The 11,462-nt window shown below is 44.3% G+C and overlaps 1 pseudogene; it reads left to right on the top strand.

The window, feature by feature from the left end:
• Positions 1-10,372, top strand: part of LOC149327416 (uncharacterized) — a 34,504-nt pseudogene extending 24,132 nt beyond the window's left edge.
• Positions 10,373-11,462: the final 1,090 nt, after the last annotated feature.

An 11,462-nucleotide genomic window follows, 5' to 3' on the forward strand; every position in this document is an offset into this window, starting at 1 on the left:
CTTAATTAATCAATTAGCCTAATTAATATAGAGGAGAATGAAGAGGTCAGAAGAAAAGAAAAGACGCGCGCCGCAGCGACAACAGCGTCAGCGGAAGGAGACGCTGCTGAAAAAAAACATAAGTACGAAGCCGCGTTCCCTCCACCACCACGCACTTCCCCACTCAGTAAGACGTTGCTCGTTTCATATACGTTGTGTCGAACATCCTAGACAGTTCCAACAATTGACAGGTTAATGACAGAACACGATGGATAGAAATACAATAATATAAATATGAAATAGCCTAATTAACCTTTCTAGTTAGACCGCATAAATCAATAAAACCGAGAACGAAATTGGTCGAGTTGGGGAATCGAACCAGGGTCTCCGGAGTGCGATACGAGCACGCTAGCCACTCCGTAATGCCAGCTGAATGGTTTGGAATGAACAAAGGCGCGTCTAGCTAATACGGCGTCTTCGTTCACTCCCATCTTCCCCCTTTCCCTTACGGCGAGGTGCAGGTGTCCACCCAGATATGCGAGAGAGAGAGAGATACCATTTCCTTTCCTCAAAAAATAAATTTACCGTCCAGCAAGGCGTACAGCCGAATTGGCGATGGCGTTCTGTGGACTCCCTGGCAGCGTTGCAAGACGCTGTCGCGTTCCACTCTTACAGGCGAAGCTTAACATGTTAACCACACATCAGTAACACACGGAGACAGCCAATGGACGCGTCATTCGCTGGCAGCACTTGATTCATCATTCACAACCACATTCTTAACGTACGCTCCCTTGCCGCACATGCCAAGGACGTACACCACGATCACATTCTGCGCCATTCCTCTGTACTTTGCTTTGCTGAAACCTGGATGGATCCCGAAGAGCCTCTCGAAATCATACATTTCCTATACTGCTGTGGTGCTCGCAGAGACCACAACAGAGCGGCGGGAGTCGCTATCTACTTGCGCACAGGTCTCTCTGCAATACCAGTCGAAATGTTTGGCACATCACATGAAGTTGGCGAACTGTGCGCCGCAAAGTTGCCCAACGGCTTGCTGGTAGTAGCTGCCTACTTCGCCCCTACCGCACTCACGAAAGACGGCGTGCACTTCCTGCAACTCGCATTAACCGTCCATCGATCCACACCGATGTTAGTAGTGGGGGACTTTAATGTTGACATAAAGACAAACAGCAATTTCCTAACACTTATGCGGGAGAACATCTCGTTCCTCTCGCTCGTAACGCGTCCCACGGCTGTGACAACCTCGCGAGGCACTTGTATAGATCTCGTCTTTGACAATCAAGCATCGGTGTACCAAGTCGAACATATATCAGTCTATTTCTCCGACCACAAAGCTTCCTTCATGACTGTCAAGAACTGTTAGTGGAATCTTTGTTAAAGGAATACGTGTGAAAAATAAAAAAAAAAACTCTGTGATAGCGCATACATGTGTTGCTCGATTTCTTTGCCTCAATCTATCGAAAAGGTGAAACAGGTTATTTGCTGCGCTCAAATTTCGCATTAGGAAGTAACGTAATCGTCGGTAAATTTTTTTTCAGGTGTTGGGCAACCCGCATACTGTAGAGAGCCTGCAAATCAAGGATACACCTGCGATGGAGCAACTGGATCATATCGTTACTACTACAACGTTGGCGCAAGACAATGCCAATGGTTTCCTTACTATGGGTGCGGGGGGGGGGGACAGAACAATTTCTTGACCTACGAGCAGTGCCATAAGCACTGTATGCAAGGTGAGTCAATGCATTAAGAGTACCGCGACATAGCAGAGAAAGTTTTTTTTCTCCTGCAGCCTCACATCTCAAACAGATCTCGTCATGATGTAGAGTTTTCGGGGAACGTCCGCCTACTCGTGAGAGAGGAAGGTCTTCTGAGAATGAAAGAGGAAATTCAGTCAGAATTGTGTTTTCAAGGTTTAGGATGCGAAAATCTAGGTACTGAAACACAACTGGACAATTGCTGCAACTTTCGGTTCTCTACTGGGGAATGTTGAATACGAAAAAGATAGGAAGATTCCGTTGCACAGAAGAAAACTGTACCTTTCGTCACTCTCATGTGTGCTGAAGTGTTGAGCTTACTTTGTTACGAGAGCTAATAGATGCGTAAACGTAATTTTAAACCTCCATAATATTCCATCCCTCTGCTTACTTTTTGTTTCGCTTCATAATGTGCTAACATTGAGTCCTAGATTTCCGAGAGCTCCGGAAGAGGGGTACAATAATGAGACTTGGGTTATATTCCCTACATCAAAAATACAGGTTTTATATTCATTAGAGAAAAAGCTTAATACGGCAGAGAGCTTTTTCTATGACAACCTCACCTGTATTTTGCATTCCCAGCTATCGAACTATGCATTACGTAACGTAATGAAAACAATTTCGGGGTCACATGTCCGACAATTAGTCCGTACGTCAGAAGAATAGCCCCCTCGATGAATTATTTGATATTCGCTTAAAAATGAGGAAACAAGCGTGTTATTGCAACATCTCCTTACTGTGCTCGAAATCACCCCTCCTCAAGGGGCGATCGTACAGTAGCGCTATTAGTCGCAGACACTGTTAGCAGTGCAGAAGTGGTGAATTCCACATGAGGTTCGGCTGGACTTCGTTGTCACGCCCCCTTTCGTTAAGCCTTGTGTACAGACGGGCGAGAAGGTGGCCGTTTTATCTAGAGGCATATCACCTGACCCGTTTGTATCCATAGGGCACGTGCCGAAGAAAAAATAGACTGAATGGTGTCGCTAGAACAGCGAGCCACGCGACTAGAGGAAGTACACTACTCTTTTATTCCGACATTACTGAAGCTGTGTAAAACGAATTAGAACACTTTTGCTCGCTAGGCGTAACTAGGCATGGCCTCATAGCCAGAGTGGCTGAATAACGATATCTCGGGTTATGCGAGAGAGACAGAGAGATACATTTAATGAAAGGAAAGGTGCAGAGGTCGACAGGGGGTAAGATGGCCCTCGCCTGCTACTGCATACTGAGAATGGCGGAAAGGGGGAGCAAAATGAGTGTTAGGGTGCGAATCGACGATGAGAACGTCGTAATACAATGAAATTCTTGGAGTGCTCTGGGTTAGAGGAGACTGGGTGGCACCCATCGCGCAAAACATGTAGCACATGGAGCGTATGTCTTCCTCATGCATCATATGCATTGCACACACCCGCACACACACATAGCGCACGGTTGCAGAGAAGGGTTTTGTACACTTTCACATCCAGGCTCAAACGGGTGTGCACTCTTATTTATTTATTTTTTTATTTATTATTCCTCAAAGGTCCCTTTCGGGACATTACATGAGAGGTGGGGATAACACAGGAAAAAAAAATATTATACATTAATAAAAATGGACAAAAATTACATTGATGAATGGGCTTCCTCGATGGTGGTCTTGAACAGTCGATGATTCATGACGGTGGCCACTTCAGCAGGGAGGTCATTCCAGTCACGGGCAGTCTTTAAGAAAAATGATTGCTGGAATGTGGTGGTATGTGCACGTTCAGGGTGAACATCGTTCGGGTGGTTATGGCTGGAAATGCGATGCACACGTGGAATTAATTGGTTGGCTTCTGTAAAGTTGTGGCTGAGCCACTCGGGACAAGAACTGCAACGCATGATCAATCAGCTAAACAGGCAGAGTAGAACGGTGGGGCTAAGAATTAACATGCAGAAAACCAAAGTAATGTTCAATAGCCTTTCAAGGGAACAGCCGTTCGAAATTGGTAGCGAGGTGCTGGAAGTCGTAAGAGAATATGTCTACTTAGGGCAGGTAGTGACCGCAAATCCGGATCATGAGAGGGAAATAACTAGAAGAATAAGAATGGGGTGGAGCGCGTATGGCAGGTTCTCTCCGGTCATGAATGGTAGCTGACCAATATCCCCGAAGAGAAAAGTATATAACAGCTGTATCCTACCGGTACTCACCTGTGAGACAGAAACGTGGAGGCTAACAAAGAGGGTTCAGCTTAAGTTAACAATAACGCAGCGAGCTATGGAAAGGAAAATGATAGGTGTAACGTTAAGAGATCGGAGGAGGGCGGAGTGGGTGAAGGAACAAACGCGCGTTAATGACATCCTAGTTGAAATCAAGAAGAAGAAATGGGCTTGGGCAGGGCATGTAATGCGAAGGCAAGATAACCGCTGGTCCTTAAGGGTAACGGAGTGGATTCCAAGAGAAAGCAAATGTAGCAGGGGACGGCAGAAAGTTAGGTGGGCGGATGAGATTAAGAAGTTTGCAGGGATACAGTGGCGGCAACTAGCAAAGGACAAGGTTAATTGGAGGGACATGGGAGAGGCCTTTGCCCTGCAGTGGGTGTAGTCAGGCTGATGATGATGATGAAAGTTGTGGAAGAACTTGTGAAATAAGCAGAGACGTGCTGCGTTCCGACGGGTGACTAGCGTAGGCAATTGCAATCGTGATTTCAGACCTGAGATGCTGGTATGATAGCAGTAGTCAGATGAGATGAACCTCGCGGCACGATTCTGAACAGACTCAATGGTATTAATTAGGTTAGTCTGATGGGGATCCCAGATAGAATCAGCATATTCAAGTTTAGGTCTGACAAAAGTCTTGTAAGCGAGCGATTTGAGAGAACTTGGTGCTAGAGCAAGGTTGCGCCGAAGATACCCAAGGATACTGTTTGCGGAGTTAGTTATATTGGTGATATGGAGAGTCCAAGTTAGATCACGAGAGATATGGACGCCTAAGTATTTGTAATGATTGACCGAAGAAAGTGGGCAGTTATTAATAGTGTACACTGGCGCGATGAAGTTGGGGGGACGGCGAAAAGAAATCAGTGCGGTCTTTGAAATAGTAAGACATGAGCCACGTGTTACACCAATGTTGCACTTGTGAAAGGTCTTCTTGAAGAGCGACGATATCTGAAGAATTTGTTATTGGGTGATATATGACGCAATCATCAGCAAACAGTCGGACGTTGGAAGAAAGACTAAGTGGAAGATCAATAATATATGTTAGGAAAAGAAAGGGACCTAGTACACTTCCCTGTGGGACTCCAGACTTCACAGGTGAAAGAGATGATGAGCGACAATTAACATAGACGAAGTGATGACGGTCAATTAAAAAGGCACGAATACAATTAACGATGAAGGGGTGCAGATTCAGACGGGAGAGTTTGTGTATTAAGTCACCATGAGAAACTTTATCGAAAGCCTTTTCGAAATCAAGGAACACAGCGTCACAGTGAATATTACGGTCTAAGTACTAGCGTAAATTGTGTACGAAAAGGGCAAGCTGTGTCTCACATAAGCGGCCTTTAAGGAATCCATGTTGATTAGGATGGAAGAAATTTACAGAAGTTAAAAAGGCAGCAACATGCGAGCACAAAATATGCTCCATGATTTTGCAGCAAACGCAGGTGAGTGAAATCGGGCGATAATTTAACGGGGATGAACGGTTACCTTTTTGAACACTGGAATGATTTTGCCGATCCGCCAGTCACGTGGTAAAGATCCTGATGATAGCGATTGCTGAAAAATGAGCGACAAGATCACACTGCTAATATCTTTAGTATTCTTGAGAACTTTTGAATTTATGGCGTCGATACCAGAGGACGAAGTATTGGTTAGCGAGTCAATAATTTTTGCAATGCCTTGAGGTTCAAATGATATGTTTTCCATGAGTGGATGATCCAACAATGGGACATCGGGAAGGTTATCGGCAAGTTCATTAGTGAACACAGAAGAAAACGCAGAGTTAAGGACACTCGCCACATCAGATTCATTAATCGGAAGTCCCGAATTATCACAGAGCGTAATGACAGAAGGTTCATGAGGCATAATGGTTTGCCAAAATCGCTTGGGGTTATTTTGTAGCATTGATGACAAAGTGTTGGAGAAGAAGGTACGTTTTGCTTGCGCTGTTTGCGTGTTGTAGTGTTTTTCGGCGCTGTAATACTTCGTCCATGCTAGGGGAGAGTTAGTGAGCTTAGCCTTTCGAAATAAGCGTTTTTTCTTGGTATTTAGTCGTTTTAACGATACGTTAAACCATGGGGAACCAGCCCGCTCGGTTATTTCTATGCTTGGTATATGTAGCTTTAAGAGACGCTGAAATTCCGATTTGAAAAGTATCCAGTTTGATTCCACGCAGCGAGAAGGAAACCACGGTGTAATTTTATCTAAGAAGGTTGTTAAGTCGCGATTTATGCTTACGTAATTGCCTTTATCATAAAGTGTAATTGTCTTTTTAATTCTTTTGTGATTAATCATGCTGCAAGAGAAGGTAGTGTGAACTGCCAAATGATCACTCAGGCCATGCATACAAGTTATGGAGAAAACATTCTCTTGATTAGTTGTTGGAACAAGGTCCAAAATGTTGGCGGAGTGATCTGTTACACGCGTAGGAGTGGTAACTAACCGTGTTAAACCGAACGTAAGGCATGTGTTTAGGAATTCGCTTGGTAGTGTACATTTGGTTAGCATGGACGCTGTATCAGACCAGTTTATTGACGGAAAGTTGAAATCACCAAAGAGCATGATAGGAGTGTTTTGGTGTGCGGTGGTGATGGTGATGGTGCTCATCGCGTCATGGAAGAGAGATACAAAGGAACTATCATAAGTGGGCGGGCGGTAGCAGACACCAACGATGACGTTTGGAAAAATTTCAGTGCAAATGAGCCAAATCATTTCAAGCGGGGATGAGATATCTAAGCGGGAACAACGCAGTTCCGATTTCGCAGCTATAAGGACACCACCACCGCGCGTGCTGTCATCTCTGTCTTTGCGAAAAACGTCAAAACCTGATAGTGAAGGTAGAATCTCAGAGTCACGAATGTTTGAATTAAGCCACGTTTGAACTATGTTTGAACTAAGCCACTCACATTGCCCACTGCTGCTGAACAAGCGGAAAGTGTACAGGAATAGGAGCATTCTGTTAGGCCAAAAGGGCTAAGAGATGCCGGGTCATTGAAACATAAGGCATTGTGGGGCCCAACAAATATGAAGCACTGAGAGGTATTTGCAATTGAATAATGGTGCCAGGTCTTCGTGTAGGGAATGCTGTTTTGTGCCTATGGACAGAAGCTTAGTCGAGATAAGAAATAAATTAGAGAGCTGTTAAAAGATTAGTACTAGGTGTCCACGGCAAAGCCAGTGAATCGGAAGTGCAAGCTGATACCGGCAGCGGATCATTCGAAACACGAAAAGTTCTGGGTAAAATACTATATGAAGGATGCCTCAGGAAATTGAACGATAACAGACATGTAGTAAAGATGTTTAAATAGTTATAGGGAAGAGCGTTGACGCACAATGGCAAAAAGCCCAATGGCGGTCTGATTTATGCAACAGTTCCTCTCATCGTGAAGAAGACACGTTATTGTTTATTTATTTATTTCTTGCAAGTACCCACTGCGCCCATGAGGCATTATTGTAGGGTGGATATTGCTACATACAATAACACATGCGAAGAAGATATTGGGAAACAAGTCAGCAAGGATAACAACATACTAAAAGAAGACTAAATGACTTCACAAGTGGTTGGTTATTATTATTGGTTATTATTGGTCGTCAGATGATGAATTCATTTAAGAGCAAAAGAAAATTTCCTCCACATGGGCCTAACCAGCAAAATGAAAACAGCATGTGCAAAAGAGGTCACTAAATAGAAGAGTTAAATTTAACCAGCCGTCCTAAGTGCTTACGTGGCATTTGTGGCACGCAGTTTCGATTATGCTGTGCTGCAGCTCTTTTCGTCATTTCTATAAAACACGTTGTACGCAGCATTCAGGAGAAACATTTTGCAAAACGATTTTTTTTTGTCAGCTCTTCTTTTACCTAACTCCAAATAAGTAATTGTCAAAATATACTGCCTGCGGAATTTAGTCACCGGTGGTACGACCTTTGATGCTACAAAGAACAGCTCTCAGCTTATTTCAATCCTTAGTCTTTCAGTCTTTGGGAGAAACATGAACGCTGGTCTCTCTTTCAGGGTCAAGGTCGTAAGCTGGATCATTGGAGAACTGGGACAAGAGAATGCTGCAAGGATGCAGCAGTTCTGTGCTGGTTGCTGCTAAAAATAAAAACTTCCTGAAAAAATGTACGTGACCTCAATATTTTTAGTTCATTTAAAAACATGAAACCCTTTGTACTTGAGAACATTGCAGGAACTGACAACAAAGAATCATAAGACTGCACAAAGGTATGGACGTAAGTGCGCTCAACTACTGACCACTATAGGACATAACCCCTTTCTTCCATGACCCAGCGTCACCGCTCCTGATCCCAAGGACGTTTTCTTAATCCTGGTCGCCGCGGTCGCGTTTCGACGGGGGTTAAATGCAATGCCGACGAGTGTTCTGAAATGTCATTGCATATTAAATAACGGCATGTGGTCGAAATTAATGCAGTTGGCTACACTGCGGCGTACATTAGAGCCAATAGCCCGTTTTCTGCTTTTGAATGTCAAATACAGAATACCAATCCCAATTCCTTCCTTCAATGGCCCCACAAATTCAGGTGCAAGGTCTGAGGGCACAAACTATCAATTGCAGATCCATGCAGGCGGTTGTGATGCCTGAGGCAGAAATAAATGTTAAGTAAAAGTAAAATCTTTATCCTTGTACCGAAAAAATATATCTATCTCCCGGTAGTACCTAAGTTTCACACGCTTTAGTTTGATAAAGTAACCTCCGCTGCGAGGAACTTAGCATACATGTCGGCGTTGAACGCACAATGACGCTTAGAGTAATGGCGCTAATGGAAATAAAAACGTTTCCACCTTTGCAGACTGCATACTGACCAGGGTTGAGCATTGTTTTGTAAATTCGTTTAGCAGCAAACGACCAAAGGAATGAACAACAATGTCGGGTGGGACGTGGTAGGACCTGAAATTGACAAGACTACTTGCTTTTGTGTGCAGCTGTGAAGCCGACGCCAGCCACTTCCCGCCATATTCCCAGAAACTCTGTCCGAGCACATTGTTTTGATAGGATGTTGTTATAAACACAATGTTTTCGCATGTCGTAAGATGGCGCCATAAAAATCAATATACAGATGTCGGTCAAGACGTAACGAGCAATCTACTATAGCTCGGTAATCGAAAGCACTGCGAAAACAAAGTTTTGCGGGTGAACCACTAAAGCTTTGTTCTTTGCAAATTCGACTAAATATTTACCTACATGTTTTATTTCTTAGATTAACACTCCATACCTCCTTTGTTATACACAATTTGGTAGAATGTTGCGTTATGAATGGCGCTGTTACCACGACGTGTGATTAAGCAGCGCTTCAAATTACCTAATCTGAGCTGTGCTTTCTCTTTTACCCCGTTTATGCTTATGCCCTCAGCAGGGTAAACCCGCCACGATGGCTCAGTGGAATACGCGACTTCGATCACAGCAGCGGCGGCCGTGCATCGATAAAGGCGAAACGCAAAAAGGCGCCCGTGTGCTGTGCGATGTCAGTGCACGTTTAAGATACCCAGGTGGTCGAAATTATTCCGGAGACCTCCCCTACGGCACCTCTTTCTCTCTTCTTTCAATCCCACCTTCTTTCCTTCCCTCACGGCGCGGGTGAGATGTCCGTGAGAAAGTGAGAGAACTAGTGCTCCATTTCCTTTCCTCAAAAATTATTAATAGCCAACAAAGCATCGCCTCGCTAACCTTCCCTCCCCCCTCCCTTTTCAATATTTCTCCTCTAGCAGGGCTTCAAAATTTGTTGAATGGTGTTCTAGATGGTCACTCAGCCAAAGACATAAGTACTGAAAAATATATTGTCAAGTGTCTGTTTCCTGCCTCCTTAATCACAAATAACTTTTGTGCCGCACTTGCACCGAGTTTGCGTAATATGTCTAAATTTTTTTTAAATCTGGATGCCTATTTAGGGAGTTTATTTTTGTGTCCTTTCTCACTCGCTTCACCCCAGAAGCTAATAAAACCTCACGGCTCCTTGATCCTCATGATCCCACCGGGGACAGCGAAGACAAGATAAATGACTTATAAAACGCCTGCCATATCTCCATCCGCCGTTTTTGCTCACTTGTTAGCCCGCTTTTGCGATGAATCCGGGGACAAATCTCGGCCACTTAGACTGCGGTTCGATGGGGACGAAACGCAAACGGTGCCAGTGTGCTGTGGGATGTCAGTACGCGAAAAAATCCGCATGTGGTTGAAATCATTCCCGAGCTCTCCAAGGCAGAGCCCCTTTCTCTGTTCCTTCGCTCGCTCCTTTCACACGGTGCACTGACAGCGGTTCCGCGCTGCTCTCTCACCATGCACAGCTCTCTCGACCATTGTGCAGGCGCTGACAAAATCGTGAGCCCAGTCACCACGCTACCTGCGAAGAACTTGCCGGACATGAGTGATGTTGCACTAGGATGTGCCCGGACTGGAGTCCGAATAGCGCAGGATGACCTGTAATATCATCATCATCCTTCTGGATACGCCCATTGCAGGGCAAATGCCCCTCCCATATCTCTCCAGTTAACCCTGTCATTTGCCAGCTGCAGCCATCCTATCACCGCATATTTCTTAATCTCCTCCGCCCACCTAACTTTCTCCTGGCCCCTTCTACGTTAGCCCTCTCTTGGAATCCATTGTGTTGCTCTTAAGGACCGTCCGTTATTTTGCCTTCGCATTGCGACTTACTGTGCTGTCAATTCCTTTCTTTATTTATTTGCTTTTTTTTGATGGTGTATATATGCTTCGTGTTTTGTGGCCTTTGTCCCGCAAGAAATTTTTCCTTCTGCTACAGCACCTGGGACTACTGTAGGTCTCAAATAACTGATAAAATTCAATTCTGATTCAATTCAAGCTGGTTCCAGCAAGCAAATGCCCACTAGCCTAACTTAATGTTCCAACGATGCAAACTCTTGTTTCGTATTCTTTGCCCACGCGACTTCTTAACAGGATATCTGTAGTTTTGTCGTGCTATCAGTGAGTTTACAATAATTATAATTTTTATTGCAAGAACAGCTACAAGCCTGCTGCCTGAAATTCTATCAAAAAATATGTTTACTAGGCAGCGGCGTTACGTCAGTGAGTGACAACTATTAAGAAGCAGTATTCGGCACGCAAAAATATCACCTTCGCAGAAATTACCTTAACGTATCGCTAGGCCGAACGAAGGTATGTTCATATTGGAATCTGGAAAGCAAAAAAATATACTAGTCAGACAATGTCTTCCTTTGCGAAAAAGTTTAAATATTTGTTTCTCAGATGGGCCACGGGGTGGGTTCATTTTCTACACTCAATTTTCGTTAACTGCTACGCAGATTGATTCACAGACACAAATTAAGAAGTAAGCTGGTTACTTAATATGATGTGTTAAACGTACGGCTTCACATCCTTTTTATAGTGCCAGTGAGGACAAATTGAGTTGTCGAGATCCCTGCTTTTCAGTGGCGAAGACAGTACTGTCCCTGAGAGTGGATCTTTGATAAGCTGTAAAAAAATAAACTACGGATGCCCCTTCAAGCGGCCGTTTGTGCAATCAAACTGTATTGCGTCC

This window comes from Amblyomma mixtum, chromosome 10 (assembly GCF_055824585.1).
Source record: "Amblyomma mixtum isolate Tamu chromosome 10, ASM5582458v1, whole genome shotgun sequence".
In the NCBI taxonomy this organism is placed as follows: domain Eukaryota; kingdom Metazoa; phylum Arthropoda; class Arachnida; order Ixodida; family Ixodidae; genus Amblyomma; species Amblyomma mixtum.